Here is a 22,902-nt window from a genome sequence, read left to right as displayed (position 1 = left end):
GAGCACCACTGCTCATGCGCGGAGCCCGGGCTGCAGTACCGAACTGTGGACACAAGATGGCAGCAGCGAGACACCCGGGCGCCACACCGCCCCCCCCAGCCCATCATGGTGTGGTCGTTATGTGATCGCTATGGGGTCTGTACGAGTCTCTACCGATTGCTGTGCATCTCTGCCACAGCTCCTTGATGCAAGACTACTTTCATCACGTTGACAACTGATTCATAACAGATAACTGAAAAAACAACTGCAAAATTACCACCGAGTTGCTAAAAAACAACTCAGTTAATACCCACACAACCTTTTATCTCTAAAGACTATTGATGAGCCCAGAACCTGTAACCTCCATCCCAAGAAAACACACAAGATTTGCCGCTAATCGTAGTACACACAGACTTGCACTACAGATGCTCCACCTGGCCCAACTACTGACCATGAGCAGAGCAACTCAAGGCAATCACACACACACACAAAGAACACTACAGACTCTGAGAAACCGAAAAGAGAGAAAAATCTGAAGAAGTAGACTACCTCCCAGATGGAACACTACATCCACCCAGATCACCTGCACAGCCGCAAGAGCAACACAACAGGTCTCCTCAGGAGCCTGAGAACAAAGTCCGACATGACCATGTGTTTCCAAAAACAACCACAAAACCTGACATGATGGACATGCAAAAAGCATGAAGACCCATGAGCACGACCCAAAATTCAAGACCCAAGAGCATGAAAATGCACAGACTATGTCCTAACCAATGAAACAGGATGCCAAGATAACAGAGATACGAAAGCAGCCTGGAGACACTCAGACACTCTGGCTCAGACACTGACTCTTGATATACTATCACACCCACTCACAAGCAGACTCTCTGGCCCTGACTCATTAATTACAAGCTTATTCCCAGAGCTCTTCTGTCCATTCACACAGATCACGAGGAGTAGACAGCTACACTGATTATAGAAACCCACCACCTACGTTCCAGAGCGCAAGAGCTCCAGCTAAAAGAAAACCAGAGACAAACAGAGAACTCTCAACTAGTTTATTAACATGGGATACTATAGAGATAGTGAAGGATACTTCTCATGGTTGCTTATCTTACTGTCATGGGTTCTTTTTGGCACCCAACGTGGAGCTCGAAGGGTTGAGATAACGACAGATCTGACAAGATTAATAGTAAAACAACCGTGGTGGTTTATACAAGGTCAGCCATAAATCACGCAATTGCTCTCTCACTCCCCCCCCTTCTTGCCCTCCCCCTACTCCTGGGGGGACAGAGAGGAGAATCGAAAAGAATGCAAATCCCACAAGTTGAGTTAAGAAGAGTTATTAATTAAGGTAGAACACAAGTCACTACTGCTACCACCAATAATGATAATAATAAGGGAAATAACAAGGGAAGAGAATACAACACCTCACCACCAGTCGACAGATAACTCGCCCGCCCCCCAGCCAAACCGAGCACCAACCCATACCTCATCCCACCCTGCAGTCTCTAGCCCTTCCAGGTAACTCACAGTTAGATCCTGGGCATGATGTGCTGTGGTACGGAATACCTCTTTGGCTAGCTTGGGTCAGGTGTCCTGTTCTCTGCTTCCTCCCGGCTTTCCCTCCTCCCTGACAGAGCATGAGGATCAGAAAGTCCTTGGTCAGACTAAAACATTTGCCTTATCAGCTCTGTTCCCAGGCTGGAAGTCAAAACACAGCGCTGCACCAGCTACTAAGAAAGAGAAAAAAAGACTGCTACTGCTGAACCCATGAGAACAGACTTACGAACCCCAAGGACTCTGTGAGGACCATACACAAACCAGCTCCGAGAATCATCATGGCCGTGTGAGGTGGCAGGCTCAACCTTAGCGGGCGTCCCCGCGCAGGCAACGGTCGCCTGGGTGGGATGAGCTTCTGCCTCCCTCACACGGCATGAGGCTCGGGCTTCCATACTCGCAAGCAGGCACGCTCTTTGCCACGCAGGGGGCCAGCCCACGTCGCAAGAAGTGGCCGACAATGTCTAGGAAGGTCTGCAAGGGTCAGCACTTTTCCAGGCAGTTCTAAAGCACAACTTCCCGGGTAGGCACCAAAGCCGGACTTTTCGGGAAAAGCCCAAGCAGTACACCACAAGAGGGAGCCAAAGAGAACTAACAGTACTTGCCCATCTTGGTGTGTTTCACCACGGACCATTACTTCCTATTGTCCCCGACACAACACCCCAGACTCTGACCATTTACCTCCAGGCACCCTCTACTGTGTCCTCAGACATTCTGGTTCAAATACTACATTGGAATGCTACATCTCAAACCCCTTCCTGCCACTCTGACATTGTCCCCCACGCCCTCACCTCCGACAGGAGGCCCTCTACTTAGCGTGCGTAGTGCCGTGTGTCTCGAGGCGGCCTCACTGCTCGGAACTCCCACAGCAGATGACAGCCATGTTGCTGCCCTTGCCAAGTTGCTCTTCATCATCTGCCAGAAACAAAAAAAGGGCAACACGTTGTGCTGGCCGTCCTCTCCAGCATCCCAGCCATCTATGCCAGCCTTTCCTGTAACTCTACTTCGCCTTTACATTATGCTCACCTACTCCCAATCTATTGCAGAATACAATGCTGGGCTTCTCCTGCACTCTAGGACCTAGGAGCACAATAGAAAGAAATGACCATGGTGCTTGTAGAAAATGACCAACCCCACAACCATTATTGTTACCTCTCCGACTCACCTCAAATACTCATCTGACTCCAGAAGTAGAACGCAAGACCTGCAATAACCAACACTACTACTGAACCCTTTGCCATGTTATTCTCAGCTCTTACTCACCACTCACGCAGACAACCTTCTCACAGCCCTCCTCAGCTGGCAGCTTCACCTCTCTTGATTTAAGTGTGGCACCTAAAAAAGAAATGGAAACAGGCACTCATGGAGAGAAAAACAGAAGCTTTGGCCGACCCTGAAATAAGTTGCTACTGGGGTGTTCCAAACATGGCTCACCTTGACTGAGTCATCTGAATGTTATTTTTCAGCTCGAGTGTGAGGATGAGTTTGAGCCAGGGAGTCTTAGCCAGGTAGTCAGAACCACGAATTCTGTGTTAGAATCAACTTGAGATTTGTGTGGATGCATGAGCCAGTCAGTGTCAGACTGAGCCTAAGCGAGTGTGAGGAGAAGTCAGCGCCAGAGAATGTCTGTGCAGCTTAAACGTGAGTATGAGTCTGAGCCAGTCTGTGTGAGAGGGAGCCTGCACTGTCTGCCAGTCTTGAATATGAGTCTAAGCCAATGAAAGCCAGAAAATTAAAGCCGGGGAGCAGGCAATGAACCAGAACCAGATGAAACAAGACCCAGCTGTGGATCGTCAGGGTGCTCTTATCCCAGCTGGGGGTTTGCCCCACCCCTGACCCAGGTCACTGAGGGAAGGGCTGGGGGTGACACCCTCCCTCCCTAACACAGTCAAGCTGTAGCCGCCCTACCCATGTAAGCTCATGCTACAGAGTAACCCCCTGCCTTTCCCTCAGCCCCATGCTACATTTCAAACCCCTTCCTGCCATCCGAACCTTGTCCCCCACCCTCCAGTCCCAAGCAGCAGTCCCTCTACTTAGCTTCCATAGTGCCATGGGTTTCAAGCTGGCCTTGATGCTCAGAACACCCACATCAGAGTCCTGTGATCTTGCCACAGCTGCCAAGTTTCTCTTTATCACCTGCAGCAAACAAACGAGCAAACAGGAACACACTGTGCTGGCCACCATCATCACCAGCACCCCACCCACCAGTGCTGGCCTGCTCTGTAACAGCCCTCTTCCTCCTTCAAAGCTCATCAACATTGTGCTTGCCTGTTCCAAACCCACAGTGGAGTCCGACACTGAGCCTCTCCTCACCTCCAGGTCCTAGGAGTACAATAGAGACAAATGATCACCCTGCTTGCAAAAAGGGACCGACCCCACTATCCTTCTCCTTACCTGTCTGACTCACTTCAAGCACTCATCCGAGTCCAAAGGTAGAGGGCAGCCCTGCAACACCGAGCACAAATACTGAACCCCTTTGCCATGCTCTTCTCAACAATTAAGCACCCCCAACACACACAACCCCCGATCTTCTCACAGCCCTCCTGAGTTTGCAGCTTCACCTCCCTCGAGTTATCTGCAGCACCTAGAAAAGAAAAGGGAACATGCACACACTGACAGAGATACAGAAGCTGCACCCTTCCCTCAGGAAGTCCCATCTCTCTCTCCTGTCACTTTACTACTCATCCACTAGCCCTCAGAGCTTTTCCATCCCTTTATTCTAACGTGTACACCCCCTGGAATACACCACCAACAAAAAGTAATTGCAGCTTTATGAAAATGACAAGACCCTAAAATAAATTGCTGCTTGGGTGGTCTAAGCTTTGCTCACCTTGGCTAAATCACCTGAATGTCTTTGTTTAGTTAGAATGTGAGAGCGAGTCTGAACCAGGAAGCCTGTGTTAGTCTCGATGTGAGACTCGTGTGGTTGGGTGAGCCAGTCAATGCCAAATTGAGCCTAAATCTGAACTAGAGTGTCTGTGCTGTTTAAGTATATGAGCCTGAGCCAGTCTGTGTGGAAGAAAACCTCTTTGAGACTAAGCCCTAGAATGTGAGACAGAAAACCCCCACCCAGTCTGAAACCAAGTATAGTTTTGAGCCCAGCTTCATAAAAGTGAAGCTATGGAATCTGAGAATTTTGAATGTAAATCTAAGCCCCAAAAAGAAACCCAAGAAGTTAAAATCAGAGAGCAGCCAAGAAACCAAACCCAAAACAACAAAAACCAGGTGCACCTTGTCAGGCTGTTTTTATCCCAGCAGCTGGTTTGCCCCACACCTGAGCCAGGGCACTGGGGGGGTTGTGGGTAGGGCCTGGGGTATATAAGGCACAGCTTCGGAGTAAGGGTCTTCTTTAAGATTTGTTGCTGTTCAAGGTAAGGTCTTTGGGGTGTTTTGTGGTTTTAATGATGTGTGTATTGCTTTGTTTTTTGAGTTCTTTGAAATGATTTTTTCTGAGCTAAATTTTTTAAGCCATCTTTGGTTTTGCATCTTCTTGTATTAATGAATTTTTTTGTGCTGTGGTTTTACTTAAGATGCTGTTGTTAGTGGTGGTGTTCAGGTAAGTGTTTTTATTGCTCTTAGCCACAGAACTTAAAGAAAAATTTGTTTACAGTTTATGTTCTTATTACTTGTCTTTTATTTCTCATAAAATAGTTATAACAGTGGTTACTAAACAAACATTCCATTTATATGTTTAAGAGTTACTTCAAGAGTGCCTTTGGGTTTGTGCTCTTTCAAAAACTAAGTTGGACACTTGGGTCTAAAGAATACCAAACATAATATTAATGTTCTTTTGGGATGTAGTGACTGTTAAATAACTGATGACTTTTGGCAGGGAAAGATAAAAGAATGCTTTTCAGCTTGTATATTTCTCATTTTAAAACTCTAAATTACAGAGTGCTTGTTCATTACAGTCTGCATATAATAAATATTTCGGGGAATTTCCTTGTCTTAGTCTGCAGAATGTTGTGTGGCAGTTCTTTTATTTTTTCCTTTTACTCCTGTTACTGCAAATGATAAAAATAAATTGGGTGGGTGCAGTAAACACCCATGTGTCCAGTGTGGGAGATCTGAGCAACAACTTTAGTTTGAGACTTATGACACTATAAAAACTAAGCAGAAAGAAAAGTTTTCCACAGAACAGACGGGGGAAACAGCATCAGGATAGCAGAAAGAGATTTGAAATACACCATGGGGATGAGAAAAAATAAGTGGGACTTTTTTTAGCACCATCTTATAGTGGGCAGGGTAGTACAGCTTGACTGTTTTAATGAGTGCATTAGCTTGTGAGCTGTTTTGGTGCTTCCAACTCACTGCTAGAACTGAAAGTGTTAAGCTTGTTCTTGGAACTTAGTCCTTTATATACTGAGTGCTTGTGTTGGCTGGTTAAAAGCTGGTCAGGCATTCGTGTTCCTTACTTACAAACATAAAGCAGAGGACAGCTTTTTTTTCAGTCACATCAGCAGGAGCCTTCTAAGGGTTTCATCCAGCTTCCAGTTCCAGCTATGAAAAGGTAAAGGGTTTCATTTTGTGTGATGCCCTCATGTTTAGAAGAACATGGCAAAAAGATTCAGTATTTGTGTTTGGTATTGCAGGTCTTGTCTTTTATGTTGGGAGTCGGATGAGTGCTTGAAGTGAGTCAGAGGGATAAGCAGAAGGATTGTGGAGTTGATCACTTACGCAAGAACCATGGCAATTGGCTTCTGTTGAACTCCTAGGGCACGCAGGGGAGAAGAGGCCCTGCATCAGACTCTGGAGTTGCTTCGAGACAAGCAAGCATGGTGTGAGGAGCTTGGGAGGAGGCAGAAGGAAGGTAAGGAAAAGGCTGGGCTGGATGCCTGGGATGCTGGAGATGATGGCCAGCACAACATGTTGCCCTTTTTTTGCTTCTGTCAGATAATGAAGAGCAACTTGGCAAGGGCAGCAACATGACTGGCGTCTGCTGTGGGAGTTCTGAGCAGAGAGGCGGCCTCGACACGAATGGCACTACGCAAGGTAAGTAGAGGGCCTCCTGTAGGAGGCGAGGGCGTGGGGGACAATGTCAGAATGGCAGGAAGGGGTTTGAGATGTAGCATTCCAATGTAGTATTTGAGCCAGAATGTCTGAGGACACAGTAGAGGGTGCCTGGAGGCAAATGGTTAGCTCTAGAAAAAGCCAAAATGTGCTGGAGTGGGCTAAACTGTTCTTGGGTGGGCTTAATTGCACTGGACTGAGCTAAAGTGGGCTGGACTGGTCTGAATTGGGTCAAAGTAGTGCCAAGCCATGCTGTGTAGCAAACGAGCCGTTTTGCCTGTAGCAAGCGAGGGTGGGCTGAGCTCTGCTGGGCTGGACAAGGCTAAACTGTGCTGAAGTGGGCTAAAGTGGGCTGGACTGGTCTGAAGTGGGCCAAAGTGGTCTAAACTCTCCTGAAGTGGGCCAAACTGGGCTGAACGGTGCTGGAGTGGCTGAAGTGGGCTGAAGGGGGCTTCACTGGGTTAGACAGATCTGAGCTTGTCTGAAAGTGACTGGACTGGGCCGAATTGGAGTAAATTTTGCTGGGCTGGGCTGAACTGGGCTGAACTGAGGTAAAGTGGCTTGAAGTGGCTGATCATGTCTTGGCTGGGCTGTGCTAAACCAGGCTGAACTGTGCTAATGTGGGCCTAATTGGGCTCAGCTTGTCTGCGCTGAGCTGCAGTGGGCTGGGCTGTAAAGTGGGCTGAACTGGGTTAAATTGGGCAGGGATAAGATGGATTGGGCTAAACTGGGCTGGACTGAGCTGGCCTAAAGTACGCTACGTTGGTCTGGGAAGGGCTAAAGTGGGCTAAACTGTAGTGGGCTGGGCTGCGTTGGGCTAAAGTGGGCTGGACTGGTCTGAATTGGGCTTAACTGTGACAAAGTGTTCTGGATAGATGTGAATTGGGATAAACAAGGCTGAAGTGGTCTAAAGTGTGCTGGGCTGGTCTGAAGTGGGCTGAAGTGTGCTCAAAAGGGCTATGGTGTGCTGGATGGTCTGAATTGGGCTAAACGCTGCAGAACTGTGCTAAATTGGTTGGGACAGGTCTGAACTGGGCTGGGCTGAGCTAAGTTGGTCTGGCCAGGGCAAAACTGGTCTGAAGTGGGCTAAAGTGGGCTGGGCTGGGCTAAAGTGGAACGGACCTTGCTAAAGCTGGCTGCGCTGGGCTGAAGTGGGCTGAAGGGGCTGGGGTGAGCTGGAATGGGCTGGACAGGGCTAATGTGGCCTGGACTGAAGTGGGGTAAAGTGTCTGAAGTGAGATAAGCTGGGCTGGACTGGTGTGCACTGGGCTAAACTGGGCTGTGCTGGGCTAAAGTGGTCTGGAGAGGTCTGAAGTGGGCCAAAATGTGCTGGACTGGGCTAAACTGTTCTTGGGTGGGCTTAATTGCACCGGACTGAGCTAAAGTGGGCTGGACTGGTCTGAATTGGGTCAAAGTAGTGCCAAGACATGCTGTGTAGCAAACGAGCCGTTTTGCCTGTAGCAAGCGAGGGTGGGCTGAGCTCTGCTGGGCTGGACAAGGCTAAACTGTGCTGAAGTGGGCTAAACTGGGCTGGACTGGTCTGAAGTGGGCCAAAGTGGTCTAAACTCTCCTGAAGTGGGCCAAACTGGGCTGAACGGTGCTGGAGTGGCTGAAGTGGGCTGAAGGGGGCTTCACTGGGTTAGACAGATCTGAGCTTGTCTGAAAGTGACTGGACTGGGCCGAATTGGAGTAAATTTTGCTGGGCTGGGCTGAACTGGGCTGAACTGAGGTAAAGTGGCTTGAAGTGGCTGATTATGTCTTGGCTGGGCTGTGCTAAACCAGGCTGAACTGTGCTAATGTGGGCCTAATTGGGCTCAGCTTGTCTGCGCTGAGCTGCAGTGGGCTGGGCTGTAAAGTGGGCTGAACTGGGTTAAATTGGGCAGGGATAAGATGGATTGGGCTAAACTGGGCTGGACTGAGCTGGCCTAAAGTACGCTACGTTGGTCTGGGAAGGGCTAAAGTGGGCTAAACTGTAGTGGGCTGGGCTGCGTTGGGCTAAAGTGGGCTGGACTGGTCTGAATTGGGCTTAACTGCGACAAAGTGTTCTGGATAGATGTGAATTGGGATAAACTAGGCTGAAGTGGTCTAAAGTGTGCTGGGCTGGTCTGAAGTGGGCTGAAGTGTGCTCAAAAGGGCTATGGTGTGCTGGATGGTCTGAATTGGGCTAAACGCTGCAGAACTGTGCTAAATTGGTTGGGACAGGTCTGAACTGGGCTGGGCTGAGCTAAGTTGGTCTGGCCAGGGCAAAACTGGTCTGAAGTGGGCTAAAGTGGGCTGGGCTGGGCTAAAGTGGAACGGACCTTGCTAATGCTGGCTGCGCTGGGCTGAAGTGGGCTGAAGGGGCTGGGGTGAGCTGGAATGGGCTGGACAGGGCTAATGTGGCCTGGACTGAAGGGGGGTAAAGTGTCTGAAGTGAGATAAGCTGGGCTGGACTGGTGTGCACTGGGCTAAACTGGGCTGTGCTGGGCTAAAGTGGTCTGGAGAGGTCTGAAGTGGGCCAAAATGTGCTGGACTGGGCTAAACTGTTCTTGGGTGGGCTTAATTGCACTGGACTGAGCTAAAGTGGGCTGGACTGGTCTGAATTGGGTCAAAGTAGTGCCAAGCCATGCTGTGTAGCAAACGAGCCGTTTTGCCTGTAGCAAGCGAGGGTGGGCTGGGCTCTGCTGGGCTGGACAAGGCGAAACTGTGCTGAAGTGGGCTAAACTGGGCTGGACTGGTCTGAAGTGGGCCAAAGTGGTCTAAACTCTCCTGAAGTGGGCCAAACTGGGCTGAACGGTGCTGGAGTGGCTGAAGTGGGCTGAAGGGGGCTTCACTGGGTTAGACAGATCTGAGCTTGTCTGAAAGTGACTGGACTGGGCCGAATTGGAGTAAATTTTGCTGGGCTGGGCTGAACTGAGGTAAAGTGGCTTGAAGTGGCTGATCATGTCTTGGCTGGGCTGTGCTAAACCAGGCTGAACTGTGCTAAAGTGGGCCTAATTGGGCTCAGCTTGTCTGCGCTGAGCTGCAGTGGGCTGGGCTGTAAAGTGGGCTGAACTGGGTTAACTTGGGCAGGGATAAGATGGATTGGGCTAAACTGGGCTGGACTGAGCTGGCCTAAAGTACGCTACGTTGGTCTGGGAAGGGCTAAAGTGGGCTAAACTGTAGTGGGCTGGGCTGCGTTGGGCTAAAGTGGGCTGGACTGGTCTGAATTGGGCTTAACTGTGACAAAGTGTTCTGGATAGATGTGAATTGGGATAAACTAGGCTGAAGTGGTCTAAAGTGTGCTGGGCTGGTCTGAAGTGGGCTGAAGTGTGCTCAAAAGGGCTATGGTGTGCTGGATGGTCTGAATTGGGCTAAACGCTGCAGAACTGTGCTAAATTGGTTGGGACAGGTCTGAACTGGGCTGGGCTGAGCTAAGTTGGTCTGGCCAGGGCAAAACTGGTCTGAAGTGGGCTAAAGTGGGCTGGGCTGGGCTAAAGTGGAACGGACCTTGCTAAAGCTGGCTGCGCTGGGCTGAAGTGGGCTGAAGGGGCTGGGGTGAGCTGGAATGGGCTGGACAGGGCTAATGTGGCCTGGACTGAAGTGGGGTAAAGTGTCTGAAGTGAGATAAGCTGGGCTGGACTGGTGTGCACTGGGCTAAGCTGGGCTGTGCTGGGCTAAAGTGGTCTGGAGAGGTCTGAAGTGGGCCAAAATGTGCTGGACTGGGCTAAACTGTTCTTGGGTGGGCTTAATTGCACTGGACTGAGCTAAAGTGGGCTGGACTGGTCTGAATTGGGTCAAAGTAGTGCCAAGCCATGCTGTGTAGCAAACGAGCCGTTTTGCCTGTAGCAAGCGAGGGTGGGCTGAGCTCTGCTGGGCTGGACAAGGCTAAACTGTGCTGAAGTGGGCTAAAGTGGGCTGGAGTGGTCTGAAGTGGGCCAAAGTGGTCTAAACTCTCCTGAAGTGGGCCAAACTGGGCTGAACGGTGCTGGAGTGGCTGAAGTGGGCTGAAGGGGGCTTCACTGGGTTAGACAGATCTGAGCTTGTCTGAAAGTGACTGGACTGGGCCGAATTGGAGTAAATTTTGCTGGGCTGGGCTGAACTGAGGTAAAGTGGCTTGAAGTGGCTGATCATGTCTTGGCTGGGCTGGGCTAAACCAGGCTGAACTGTGCTAAAGTGGGCCTAATTGGGCTCAGCTTGTCTGCGCTGAGCTGCAGTGGGCTGGGCTGTAAAGTGGGCTGAACTGGGTTAAATTGGGCAGGGATAAGATGGACTGGGCTAAACTGGGCTGGACTGAGCTGGCCTAAAGTACGCTACGTTGGTCTGGGAAGGGCTAAAGTGGGCTAAACTGTAGTGGGCTGGGCTGCGTTGGGGTAAAGTGGGCTGGACTGGTCTGAATTGGGCTTAACTGTGACAAAGTGTTCTGGATAGATGTGAATTGGGATAAACTAGGCTGAAGTGGTCTAAAGTGTGCTGGGCTGGTCTGAAGTGGGCTGAAGTGTGCTCAAAAGGGCTATGGTGTGCTGGATGGTCTGAATTGGGCTAAACGCTGCAGAACTGTGCTAAATTGGTTGGGACAGGTCTGAACTGGGCTGGGCTGAGCTAAGTTGGTCTGGCCAGGGCAAAGCTGGTCTGAAGTGGGCTAAAGTGGGCTGGGCTGGGCTAAAGTGGAACGGACCTTGCTAAAGCTGGCTGCGCTGGGCTGAAGTGGGCTGAAGGGGCTGGGGTGAGCTGGAATGGGCTGGACAGGGCTAATGTGGCCTGGACTGAAGTGGGGTAAAGTGTCTGAAGTGAGATAAGCTGGGCTGGACTGGTGTGCACTGGGCTAAACTGGGCTGTGCTGGGCTAAAGTGGTCTGGAGAGGTCTGAAGTGGGCCAAAATGTGCTGGACTGGGCTAAACTGTTCTTGGGTGGGCTTAATTGCACTGGACTGAGCTAAAGTGGGCTGGACTGGTCTGAATTGGGTCAAAGTAGTGCCAAGCCATGCTGTGTAGCAAACGAGCCGTTTTGCCTGTAGCAAGCGAGGGTGGGCTGGGCTCTGCTGGGCTGGACAAGGCTAAACTGTGCTGAAGTGGGCTAAACTGGGCTGGACTGGTCTGAAGTGGGCCAAAGTGGTCTAAACTCTCCTGAAGTGGGCCAAACTGGGCTGAACGGTGCTGGAGTGGCTGAAGTGGGCTGAAGGGGGCTTCACTGGGTTAGACAGATCTGAGCTTGTCTGAAAGTGACTGGACTGGGCCGAATTGGAGTAAATTTTGCTGGGCTGGGCTGAACTGGGCTGAACTGAGGTAAAGTGGCTTGAAGTGGCTGATCATGTCTTGGCTGGGCTGTGCTAAACCAGGCTGAACTGTGCTAAAGTGGGCCTAATTGGGCTCAGCTTGTCTGCGCTGAGCTGCAGTGGGCTGGGCTGTAAAGTGGGCTGAACTGGGTTAAATTGGGCAGGGATAAGATGGATTGGGCTAAACTGGGCTGGACTGAGCTGGCCTTAAGTACGCTACGTTGGTCTGGGAAGGGCTGAAGTGGGCTAAACTGTAGTGGGCTGGGCTGCGTTGGGCTAAAGTGGGCTGGACTGGTCTGAATTGGGCTTAACTGTGACAAAGTGTTCTGGATAGATGTGAATTGGGATAAACTAGGCTGAAGTGGTCTAAAGTGTGCTGGGCTGGTCTGAAGTGGGCTGAAGTGTGCTCAAAAGGGCTATGGTGTGCTGGATGGTCTGAATTGGGCTAAACGCTGCAGAACTGTGCTAAATTGGTTGGGACAGGTCTGAACTGGGCTGGGCTGAGCTAAGTTGGTCTGGCCAGGGCAAAACTGGTCTGAAGTGGGCTAAAGTGGGCTGGGCTGGGCTAAAGTGGAACGGACCTTGCTAAAGCTGGCTGCGCTGGGCTGAAGTGGGCTGAAGGGGCTGGGGTGAGCTGGAATGGGCTGGACAGGGCTAATGTGGCCTGGACTGAAGTGGGGTAAAGTGTCTGAAGTGAGATAAGCTGGGCTGGACTGGTGTGCACTGGGCTAAACTGGGCTGTGCTGGGCTAAAGTGGTCTGGAGAGGTCTGAAGTGGGCCAAAATGTGCTGGTCTGGGCTAAACTGTTCTTGGGGTGGGCTTAATTGCACTGGACTGAGCTAAAGTGGGCTGGACTGGTCTGAATTGGGTCAAAGTAGTGCCAAGCCATGCTGTGTAGCAAACGAGCCGTTTTGCCTGTAGCAAGCGAGGGTGGGCTGAGCTCTGCTGGGCTGGACAAGGCTAAACTGTGCTGAAGTGGGCTAAAGTGGGCTGGAGTGGTCTGAAGTGGGCCAAAGTGGTCTAAACTCTCCTGAAGTGGGCCAAACTGGGCTGAACGGTGCTGGAGTGGCTGAAGTGGGCTGAAGGGGGCTTCACTGGGTTAGACAGATCTGAGCTTGTCTGAAAGTGACTGGACTGGGCCGAATTGGAGTAAATTTTGCTGGGCTGGGCTGAACTGAGGTAAAGTGGCTTGAAGTGGCTGATCATGTCTTGGCTGGGCTGTGCTAAACCAGGCTGAACTGTGCTAAAGTGGGCCTAATTGGGCTCAGCTTGTCTGCGCTGAGCTGCAGTGGGCTGGGCTGTAAAGTGGGCTGAACTGGGTTAAATTGGGCAGGGATAAGATGGACTGGGCTAAACTGGGCTGGACTGAGCTGGCCTAAAGTACGCTACGTTGGTCTGGGAAGGGCTAAAGTGGGCTAAACTGTAGTGGGCTGGGCTGCGTTGGGGTAAAGTGGGCTGGACTGGTCTGAATTGGGCTTAACTGTGACAAAGTGTTCTGGATAGATGTGAATTGGGATAAACTAGGCTGAAGTGGTCTAAAGTGTGCTGGGCTGGTCTGAAGTGGGCTGAAGTGTGCTCAAAAGGGCTATGGTGTGCTGGATGGTCTGAATTGGGCTAAACGCTGCAGAACTGTGCTAAATTGGTTGGGACAGGTCTGAACTGGGCTGGGCTGAGCTAAGTTGGTCTGGCCAGGGCAAAACTGGTCTGAAGTGGGCTAAAGTGGGCTGGGCTGGGCTAAAGTGGAACGGACCTTGCTAAAGCTGGCTGCGCTGGGCTGAAGTGGGCTGAAGGGGCTGGGGTGAGCTGGAATGGGCTGGACAGGGCTAATGTGGCCTGGACTGAAGTGGGGTAAAGTGTCTGAAGTGAGATAAGCTGGGCTGGACTGGTGTGCACTGGGCTAAACTGGGCTGTGCTGGGCTAAAGTGGTCTGGAGAGGTCTGAAGTGGGCCAAAATGTGCTGGAGTGGGCTAAACTGTTCTTGGGTGGGCTTAATTGCACTGGACTGAGCTAAAGTGGGCTGGACTGGTCTGAATTGGGTCAAAGTAGTGCCAAGCCATGCTGTGTAGCAAACGAGCCGTTTTGCCTGTAGCAAGCGAGGGTGGGCTGGGCTCTGCTGGGCTGGACAAGGCTAAACTGTGCTGAAGTGGGCTAAACTGGGCTGGACTGGTCTGAAGTGGGCCAAAGTGGTCTAAACTCTCCTGAAGTGGGCCAAACTGGGCTGAACGGTGCTGGAGTGGCTGAAGTGGGCTGAAGGGGGCTTCACTGGGTTAGACAGATCTGAGCTTGTCTGAAAGTGACTGGACTGGGCCGAATTGGAGTAAATTTTGCTGGGCTGGGCTGAACTGGGCTGAACTGAGGTAAAGTGGCTTGAAGTGGCTGATCATGTCTTGGCTGGGCTGTGCTAAACCAGGCTGAACTGTGCTAAAGTGGGCCTAATTGGGCTCAGCTTGTCTGCGCTGAGCTGCAGTGGGCTGGGCTGTAAAGTGGGCTGAACTGGGTTAAATTGGGCAGGGATAAGATGGATTGGGCTAAACTGGGCTGGACTGAGCTGGCCTTAAGTACGCTACGTTGGTCTGGGAAGGGCTGAAGTGGGCTAAACTGTAGTGGGCTGGGCTGCGTTGGGCTAAAGTGGGCTGGACTGGTCTGAATTGGGCTTAACTGTGACAAAGTGTTCTGGATAGATGTGAATTGGGATAAACTAGGCTGAAGTGGTCTAAAGTGTGCTGGGCTGGTCTGAAGTGGGCTGAAGTGTGCTCAAAAGGGCTATGGTGTGCTGGATGGTCTGAATTGGGCTAAACGCTGCAGAACTGTGCTAAATTGGTTGGGACAGGTCTGAACTGGGCTGGGCTGAGCTAAGTTGGTCTGGCCAGGGCAAAACTGGTCTGAAGTGGGCTAAAGTGGGCTGAGCTGGGCTAAAGTGGAACGGACCTTGCTAAAGCTGGCTGCGCTGGGCTGAAGTGGGCTGAAGGGGCTGGGGTGAGCTGGAATGGGCTGGACAGGGCTAATGTGGCCTGGACTGAAGTGGGGTAAAGTGTCTGAAGTGAGATAAGCTGGGCTGGACTGGTGTGCACTGGGCTAAACTGGGCTGTGCTGGGCTAAAGTGGTCTGGAGAGGTCTGAAGTGGGCCAAAATGTGCTGGTCTGGGCTAAACTGTTCTTGGGGTGGGCTTAATTGCACTGGACTGAGCTAAAGTGGGCTGGACTGGTCTGAATTGGGTCAAAGTAGTGCCAAGCCATGCTGTGTAGCAAACGAGCCGTTTTGCCTGTAGCAAGCGAGGGTGGGCTGAGCTCTGCTGGGCTGGACAAGGCTAAACTGTGCTGAAGTGGGCTAAAGTGGGCTGGAGTGGTCTGAAGTGGGCCAAAGTGGTCTAAACTCTCCTGAAGTGGGCCAAACTGGGCTGAACGGTGCTGGAGTGGCTGAAGTGGGCTGAAGGGGGCTTCACTGGGTTAGACAGATCTGAGCTTGTCTGAAAGTGACTGGACTGGGCCGAATTGGAGTAAATTTTGCTGGGCTGGGCTGAACTGAGGTAAAGTGGCTTGAAGTGGCTGATCATGTCTTGGCTGGGCTGGGCTAAACCAGGCTGAACTGTGCTAAAGTGGGCCTAATTGGGCTCAGCTTGTCTGCGCTGAGCTGCAGTGGGCTGGGCTGTAAAGTGGGCTGAACTGGGTTAAATTGGGCAGGGATAAGATGGACTGGGCTAAACTGGGCTGGACTGAGCTGGCCTAAAGTACGCTACGTTGGTCTGGGAAGGGCTAAAGTGGGCTAAACTGTAGTGGGCTGGGCTGCGTTGGGGTAAAGTGGGCTGGACTGGTCTGAATTGGGCTTAACTGTGACAAAGTGTTCTGGATAGATGTGAATTGGGATAAACTAGGCTGAAGTGGTCTAAAGTGTGCTGGGCTGGTCTGAAGTGGGCTGAAGTGTGCTCAAAAGGGCTATGGTGTGCTGGATGGTCTGAATTGGGCTAAACGCTGCAGAACTGTGCTAAATTGGTTGGGACAGGTCTGAACTGGGCTGGGCTGAGCTAAGTTGGTCTGGCCAGGGCAAAACTGGTCTGAAGTGGGCTAAAGTGGGCTGGGCTGGGCTAAAGTGGAACGGACCTTGCTAAAGCTGGCTGCGCTGGGCTGAAGTGGGCTGAAGGGGCTGGGGTGAGCTGGAATGGGCTGGACGGGGCTAATGTGGCCTGGACTGAAGTGGGGTAAAGTGTCTGAAGTGAGATAAGCTGGGCTGGACTGGTGTGCACTGGGCTAAACTGGGCTGTGCTGGGCTAAAGTGGTCTGGAGAGGTCTGAAGTGGGCCAAAATGTGCTGGACTGGGCTAAACTGTTCTTGGGTGGGCTTAATTGCACTGGACTGAGCTAAAGTGGGCTGGACTGGTCTGAATTGGGTCAAAGTAGTGCCAAGCCATGCTGTGTAGCAAACGAGCCGTTTTGCCTGTAGCAAGCGAGGGTGGGCTGAGCTTTGCTGGGCTGGACAAGGCTAAACTGTGCTGAAGTGGGCTAAAGTGGGCTGGACTGGTCTGAAGTGGGCCAAAGTGGTCTAAACTCTCCTGAAGTGGGCCAAACTGGGCTGAACGGTGCTGGAGTGGCTGAAGTGGGCTGAAGGGGGCTTCACTGGGTTAGACAGATCTGAGCTTGTCAGAAAGTGACTGGACTGGGCCTAATTGGAGTAAATTTTGCTGGGCTGGGCTGAACTGAGGTAAACTGGCTTGAAGTGGCTGATCATGTCTTGGCTGGGCTGTGCTAAACCAGGCTGAACTGTGCTAAAGTGGGCCTAATTGGGCTCAGCTTGTCTGCGCTGAGCTGCAGTGGGCTGGGCTGTAAAGTGGGCTGAACTGGGTTAAATTGGGCAGGGATAAGATGGACTGGGCTAAACTGGGCTGGACTGAGCTGGCCTAAAGTACGCTACGTTGGTCTGGGAAGGGCTAAAGTGGGCTAAACTGTAGTGGGCTGGGCTGCGTTGGGCTAAAGTGGGCTGGACTGGTCTGAATTGGGCTTAACTGTGACAAAGTGTTCTGGATAGATGTGAATTGGGATAAACTAGGCTGAAGTGGTCTAAAGTGTGCTGGGCTGGTCTGAAGTGGGCTGAAGTGTGCTCAAAAGTGCTATGGTGTGCTGGATGGTCTGAATTGGGCTAAACGCTGCAGAACTGTGCTAAATTGGTTGGGACAGGTCTGAACTGGGCTGGGCTGAGCTAAGTTGGTCTGGCCAGGGCAAAACTGGTCTGAAGTGGGCTAAAGTGGGCTGGGCTGGGCTAAAGTGGAACGGACCTTGCTAAAGCTGGCTGCGCTGGGCTGAAGTGGGCTGAAGGGGCTGGGGTGAGCTGGAATGGGCTGGACAGGGCTAATGTGGCCTGGACTGAAGTGGGGTAAAGTGTCTGAAGTGAGATAAGCTGGGCTGGACTGGTGTGCACTGGGCTAAACTGGGCTGTGCTGGGCTAAAGTGGTCTGGAGAGGTCTGAAGTGGGCCAAAATGTGCTGGAGTGGGCTAAACTGTTCTTGGGTGGGCTTAATTGCACTGGACTGAGCTAAAGTGGGCTGGACTGGTCTGAATTGGGTCAAAGTAGTGCCAAGCCATGCTGTGTAGCAAACGAGCCGTTTTGCCTGTAGCAAGCGAGGGTGGGCTGGGCTCTGCTGGGCTGGACAAGGCTAAACTGTGCTGAAGTGGGCTAAACTGGGCTGGACTGGTCTGAAGTGGGCCAAAGTGGTCTAAACTCTCCTGAAGTGGGCCAAACTGGGCTGAACGGTGCTGGAGTGGCTGAAGTGGGCTGAAGGGGGCTTCACTGGGTTAGACAGATCTGAGCTTGTCTGAAAGTGACTGGACTGGGCCGAATTGGAGTAAATTTTGCTGGGCTGGGCTGAACTGGGCTGAACTGAGGTAAAGTGGCTTGAAGTGGCTGATCATGTCTTGGCTGGGCTGTGCTAAACCAGGCTGAACTGTGCTAAAGTGGGCCTAATTGGGCTCAGCTTGTCTGCGCTGAGCTGCAGTGGGCTGGGCTGTAAAGTGGGCTGAACTGGGTTAAATTGGGCAGGGATAAGATGGATTGGGCTAAACTGGGCTGGACTGAGCTGGCCTTAAGTACGCTACGTTGGTCTGGGAAGGGCTGAAGTGGGCTAAACTGTAGTGGGCTGGGCTGCGTTGGGCTAAAGTGGGCTGGACTGGTCTGAATTGGGCTTAACTGTGACAAAGTGTTCTGGATAGATGTGAATTGGGATAAACTAGGCTGAAGTGGTCTAAAGTGTGCTGGGCTGGTCTGAAGTGGGCTGAAGTGTGCTCAAAAGGGCTATGGTGTGCTGGATGGTCTGAATTGGGCTAAACGCTGCAGAACTGTGCTAAATTGGTTGGGACAGGTCTGAACTGGGCTGGGCTGAGCTAAGTTGGTCTGGCCAGGGCAAAACTGGTCTGAAGTGGGCTAAAGTGGGCTGAGCTGGGCTAAAGTGGAACGGACCTTGCTAAAGCTGGCTGCGCTGGGCTGAAGTGGGCTGAAGGGGCTGGGGTGAGCTGGAATGGGCTGGACAGGGCTAATGTGGCCTGGACTGAAGTGGGGTAAAGTGTCTGAAGTGAGATAAGCTGGGCTGGACTGGTGTGCACTGGGCTAAACTGGGCTGTGCTGGGCTAAAGTGGTCTGGAGAGGTCTGAAGTGGGCCAAAATGTGCTGGTCTGGGCTAAACTGTTCTTGGGGTGGGCTTAATTGCACTGGACTGAGCTAAAGTGGGCTGGACTGGTCTGAATTGGGTCAAAGTAGTGCCAAGCCATGCTGTGTAGCAAACGAGCCGTTTTGCCTGTAGCAAGCGAGGGTGGGCTGAGCTCTGCTGGGCTGGACAAGGCTAAACTGTGCTGAAGTGGGCTAAAGTGGGCTGGAGTGGTCTGAAGTGGGCCAAAGTGGTCTAAACTCTCCTGAAGTGGGCCAAACTGGGCTGAACGGTGCTGGAGTGGCTGAAGTGGGCTGAAGGGGGCTTCACTGGGTTAGACAGATCTGAGCTTGTCTGAAAGTGACTGGACTGGGCCGAATTGGAGTAAATTTTGCTGGGCTGGGCTGAACTGAGGTAAAGTGGCTTGAAGTGGCTGATCATGTCTTGGCTGGGCTGGGCTAAACCAGGCTGAACTGTGCTAAAGTGGGCCTAATTGGGCTCAGCTTGTCTGCGCTGAGCTGCAGTGGGCTGGGCTGTAAAGTGGGCTGAACTGGGTTAAATTGGGCAGGGATAAGATGGACTGGGCTAAACTGGGCTGGACTGAGCTGGCCTAAAGTACGCTACGTTGGTCTGGGAAGGGCTAAAGTGGGCTAAACTGTAGTGGGCTGGGCTGCGTTGGGGTAAAGTGGGCTGGACTGGTCTGAATTGGGCTTAACTGTGACAAAGTGTTCTGGATAGATGTGAATTGGGATAAACTAGGCTGAAGTGGTCTAAAGTGTGCTGGGCTGGTCTGAAGTGGGCTGAAGTGTGCTCAAAAGGGCTATGGTGTGCTGGATGGTCTGAATTGGGCTAAACGCTGCAGAACTGTGCTAAATTGGTTGGGACAGGTCTGAACTGGGCTGGGCTGAGCTAAGTTGGTCTGGCCAGGGCAAAACTGGTCTGAAGTGGGCTAAAGTGGGCTGGGCTGGGCTAAAGTGGAACGGACCTTGCTAAAGCTGGCTGCGCTGGGCTGAAGTGGGCTGAAGGGGCTGGGGTGAGCTGGAATGGGCTGGACGGGGCTAATGTGGCCTGGACTGAAGTGGGGTAAAGTGTCTGAAGTGAGATAAGCTGGGCTGGACTGGTGTGCACTGGGCTAAACTGGGCTGTGCTGGGCTAAAGTGGTCTGGAGAGGTCTGAAGTGGGCCAAAATGTGCTGGACTGGGCTAAACTGTTCTTGGGTGGGCTTAATTGCACTGGACTGAGCTAAAGTGGGCTGGACTGGTCTGAATTGGGTCAAAGTAGTGCCAAGCCATGCTGTGTAGCAAACGAGCCGTTTTGCCTGTAGCAAGCGAGGGTGGGCTGAGCTTTGCTGGGCTGGACAAGGCTAAACTGTGCTGAAGTGGGCTAAAGTGGGCTGGACTGGTCTGAAGTGGGCCAAAGTGGTCTAAACTCTCCTGAAGTGGGCCAAACTGGGCTGAACGGTGCTGGAGTGGCTGAAGTGGGCTGAAGGGGGCTTCACTGGGTTAGACAGATCTGAGCTTGTCAGAAAGTGACTGGACTGGGCCTAATTGGAGTAAATTTTGCTGGGCTGGGCTGAACTGAGGTAAACTGGCTTGAAGTGGCTGATCATGTCTTGGCTGGGCTGTGCTAAACCAGGCTGAACTGTGCTAAAGTGGGCCTAATTGGGCTCAGCTTGTCTGCGCTGAGCTGCAGTGGGCTGGGCTGTAAAGTGGGCTGAACTGGGTTAAATTGGGCAGGGATAAGATGGACTGGGCTAAACTGGGCTGGACTGAGCTGGCCTAAAGTACGCTACGTTGGTCTGGGAAGGGCTAAAGTGGGCTAAACTGTAGTGGGCTGGGCTGCGTTGGGCTAAAGTGGGCTGGACTGGTCTGAATTGGGCTTAACTGTGACAAAGTGTTCTGGATAGATGTGAATTGGGATAAACTAGGCTGAAGTGGTCTAAAGTGTGCTGGGCTGGTCTGAAGTGGGCTGAAGTGTGCTCAAAAGGGCTATGGTGTGCTGGATGGTCTGAATTGGGCTAAACGCTGCAGAACTGTGCTAAATTGGTTGGGACAGGTCTGAACTGGGCTGGGCTGAGCTAAGTTGGTCTGGCCAGGGCAAAACTGGTCTGAAGTGGGCTAAAGTGGGCTGGGCTGGGCTAAAGTGGAACGGACCTTGCTAAAGCTGGCTGCGCTGGGCTGAAGTGGGCTGAAGGGGCTGGGGTGAGCTGGAATGGGCTGGACAGGGCTAATGTGGCCTGGACTGAAGTGGGGTAAAGTGTCTGAAGTGAGATAAGCTGGGCTGGACTGGTGTGCACTGGGCTAAACTGGGCTGTGCTGGGCTAAAGTGGTCTGGAGAGGTCTGAAGTGGGCCAAAATGTGCTGGACTGGGCTAAACTGTTCTTGGGTGGGCTTAATTGCACCGGACTGAGCTAAAGTGGGCTGGACTGGTCTGAATTGGGTCAAAGTAGTGCCAAGCCATGCTGTGTAGCAAACGAGCCGTTTTGCCTGTAGCAAGCGAGGGTGGGCTGGGCTCTGCTGGGCTGGACAAGGCTAAACTGTGTTGAAGTGGGCTAAACTGGGCTGGACTGGTCTGAGGTGGGCCAAAGTGGTCTAAACTCTCCTGAAGTGGGCCAAACTGGGCTGAACGGTGCTGGAGTGGCTGAAGTGGGCTGAAGGGGGCTTCACTGGGTTAGACAGATCTGAGCTTGTCTGAAAGTGACTGGACTGGGCCGAATTGGAGTAAATTTTGCTGGGCTGGGCTGACCTGGGCTGAACTGAGGTAAAGTGGCTTGAAGTGGCTGATCATGTCTTGGCTGGGCTGTGCTAAACCAGGCTGAACTGTGCTAAAGTGGGCCTAATTGGGCTCAGCTTGTCTGCGCTGAGCTGCAATGGGCTGGGCTGTAAAGTGGGCTGAACTGGGTTAAATTGGGCAGGGATAAGATGGACTGGGCTAAACTGGGCTGGACTGAGCTGGCCTAAAGTACGCTACGTTGGTCTGGGAAGGGCTAAAGTGGGCTAAACTGTAGTGGGCTGGGCTGCGTTGGGCTAAAGTGGGCTGGACTGGTCTGAATTGGGCTTAACTGTGACAAAGTGTTCTGGATAGATGTGAATTGGGATAAACTAGGCTGAAGTGGTCTAAAGTGTGCTGGGCTGGTCTGAAGTGGGCTGAAGTGTGCTCAAAAGGGCTATGGTGTGCTGGATGGTCTGAATTGGGCTAAACGCTGCAGAACTGTGCTAAATTGGTTGGGACAGGTCTGAACTGGGCTGGGCTGAGCTAAGTTGGTCTGGCCAGGGCAAAACTGGTCTGAAGTGGGCTAAAGTGGGCTGGGCTGGGCTAAAGTGGAACGGACCTTGCTAAAGCTGGCTGCGCTGGGCTGAAGTGGGCTGAAGGGGCTGGGGTGAGCTGGAATGGGCTGGACAGGGCTAATGTGGCCTGGACTGAAGTGGGGTAAAGTGTCTGAAGTGAGATAAGCTGGGCTGGACTGGTGTGCACTGGGCTAAACTGGGCTGTGCTGGGCTAAAGTGGTCTGGAGAGGTCTGAAGTGGGCCAAAATGTGCTGGAGTGGGCTAAACTGTTCTTGGGTGGGCTTAATTGCACTGGACTGAGCTAAAGTGGGCTGGACTGGTCTGAATTGGGTCAAAGTAGTGCCAAGCCATGCTGTGTAGCAAACGAGCCGTTTTGCCTGTAGCAAGCGAGGGTGGGCTGGGCTCTGCTGGGCTGGACAAGGCTAAACTGTGCTGAAGTGGGCTAAACTGGGCTGGACTGGTCTGAAGTGGGCCAAAGTGGTCTAAACTCTCCTGAAGTGGGCCAAACTGGGCTGAACGGTGCTGGAGTGGCTGAAGTGGGCTGAAGGGGGCTTCACTGGGTTAGACAGATCTGAGCTTGTCTGAAAGTGACTGGACTGGGCCGAATTGGAGTAAATTTTGCTGGGCTGGGCTGAACTGGGCTGAACTGAGGTAAAGTGGCTTGAAGTGGCTGATCATGTCTTGGCTGGGCTGTGCTAAACCAGGCTGAACTGTGCTAAAGTGGGCCTAATTGGGCTCAGCTTGTCTGCGCTGAGCTGCAGTGGGCTGGGCTGTAAAGTGGGCTGAACTGGGTTAAATTGGGCAGGGATAAGATGGATTGGGCTAAACTGGGCTGGACTGAGCTGGCCTTAAGTACGCTACGTTGGTCTGGGAAGGGCTGAAGTGGGCTAAACTGTAGTGGGCTGGGCTGCGTTGGGCTAAAGTGGGCTGGACTGGTCTGAATTGGGCTTAACTGTGACAAAGTGTTCTGGATAGATGTGAATTGGGATAAACTAGGCTGAAGTGGTCTAAAGTGTGCTGGGCTGGTCTGAAGTGGGCTGAAGTGTGCTCAAAAGGGCTATGGTGTGCTGGATGGTCTGAATTGGGCTAAACGCTGCAGAACTGTGCTAAATTGGTTGGGACAGGTCTGAACTGGGCTGGGCTGAGCTAAGTTGGTCTGGCCAGGGCAAAACTGGTCTGAAGTGGGCTAAAGTGGGCTGAGCTGGG

At 52.2% G+C, this 22,902-nt stretch overlaps 1 long non-coding RNA gene across 1 annotated transcript; it reads right to left on the bottom strand.

Moving 5' to 3' along the window:
* Positions 1 to 1,022: 1,022 nt before the first annotated feature.
* LOC136004309 (uncharacterized) lies at positions 1,023 to 2,796 on the bottom strand. The gene is made up of 4 exons (XR_010608377.1): positions 2,566 to 2,796; positions 2,331 to 2,454; positions 1,513 to 1,612; positions 1,023 to 1,156 (listed from the first exon to the last, which is right to left on the bottom strand). It is a non-coding gene; the product is annotated as an uncharacterized LOC136004309 (long non-coding RNA).
* Between the last annotated feature and the right edge of the window lie 20,106 nt (positions 2,797 to 22,902).

The sequence above is a fragment of the Lathamus discolor genome, chromosome W, assembly GCF_037157495.1.
Source record: "Lathamus discolor isolate bLatDis1 chromosome W, bLatDis1.hap1, whole genome shotgun sequence".
NCBI classification, from domain to species: domain Eukaryota; kingdom Metazoa; phylum Chordata; class Aves; order Psittaciformes; family Psittacidae; genus Lathamus; species Lathamus discolor.
Note: the sequence above shows the minus strand (reverse complement) of the source record. Positions and strands in the feature narration are given on the sequence as shown.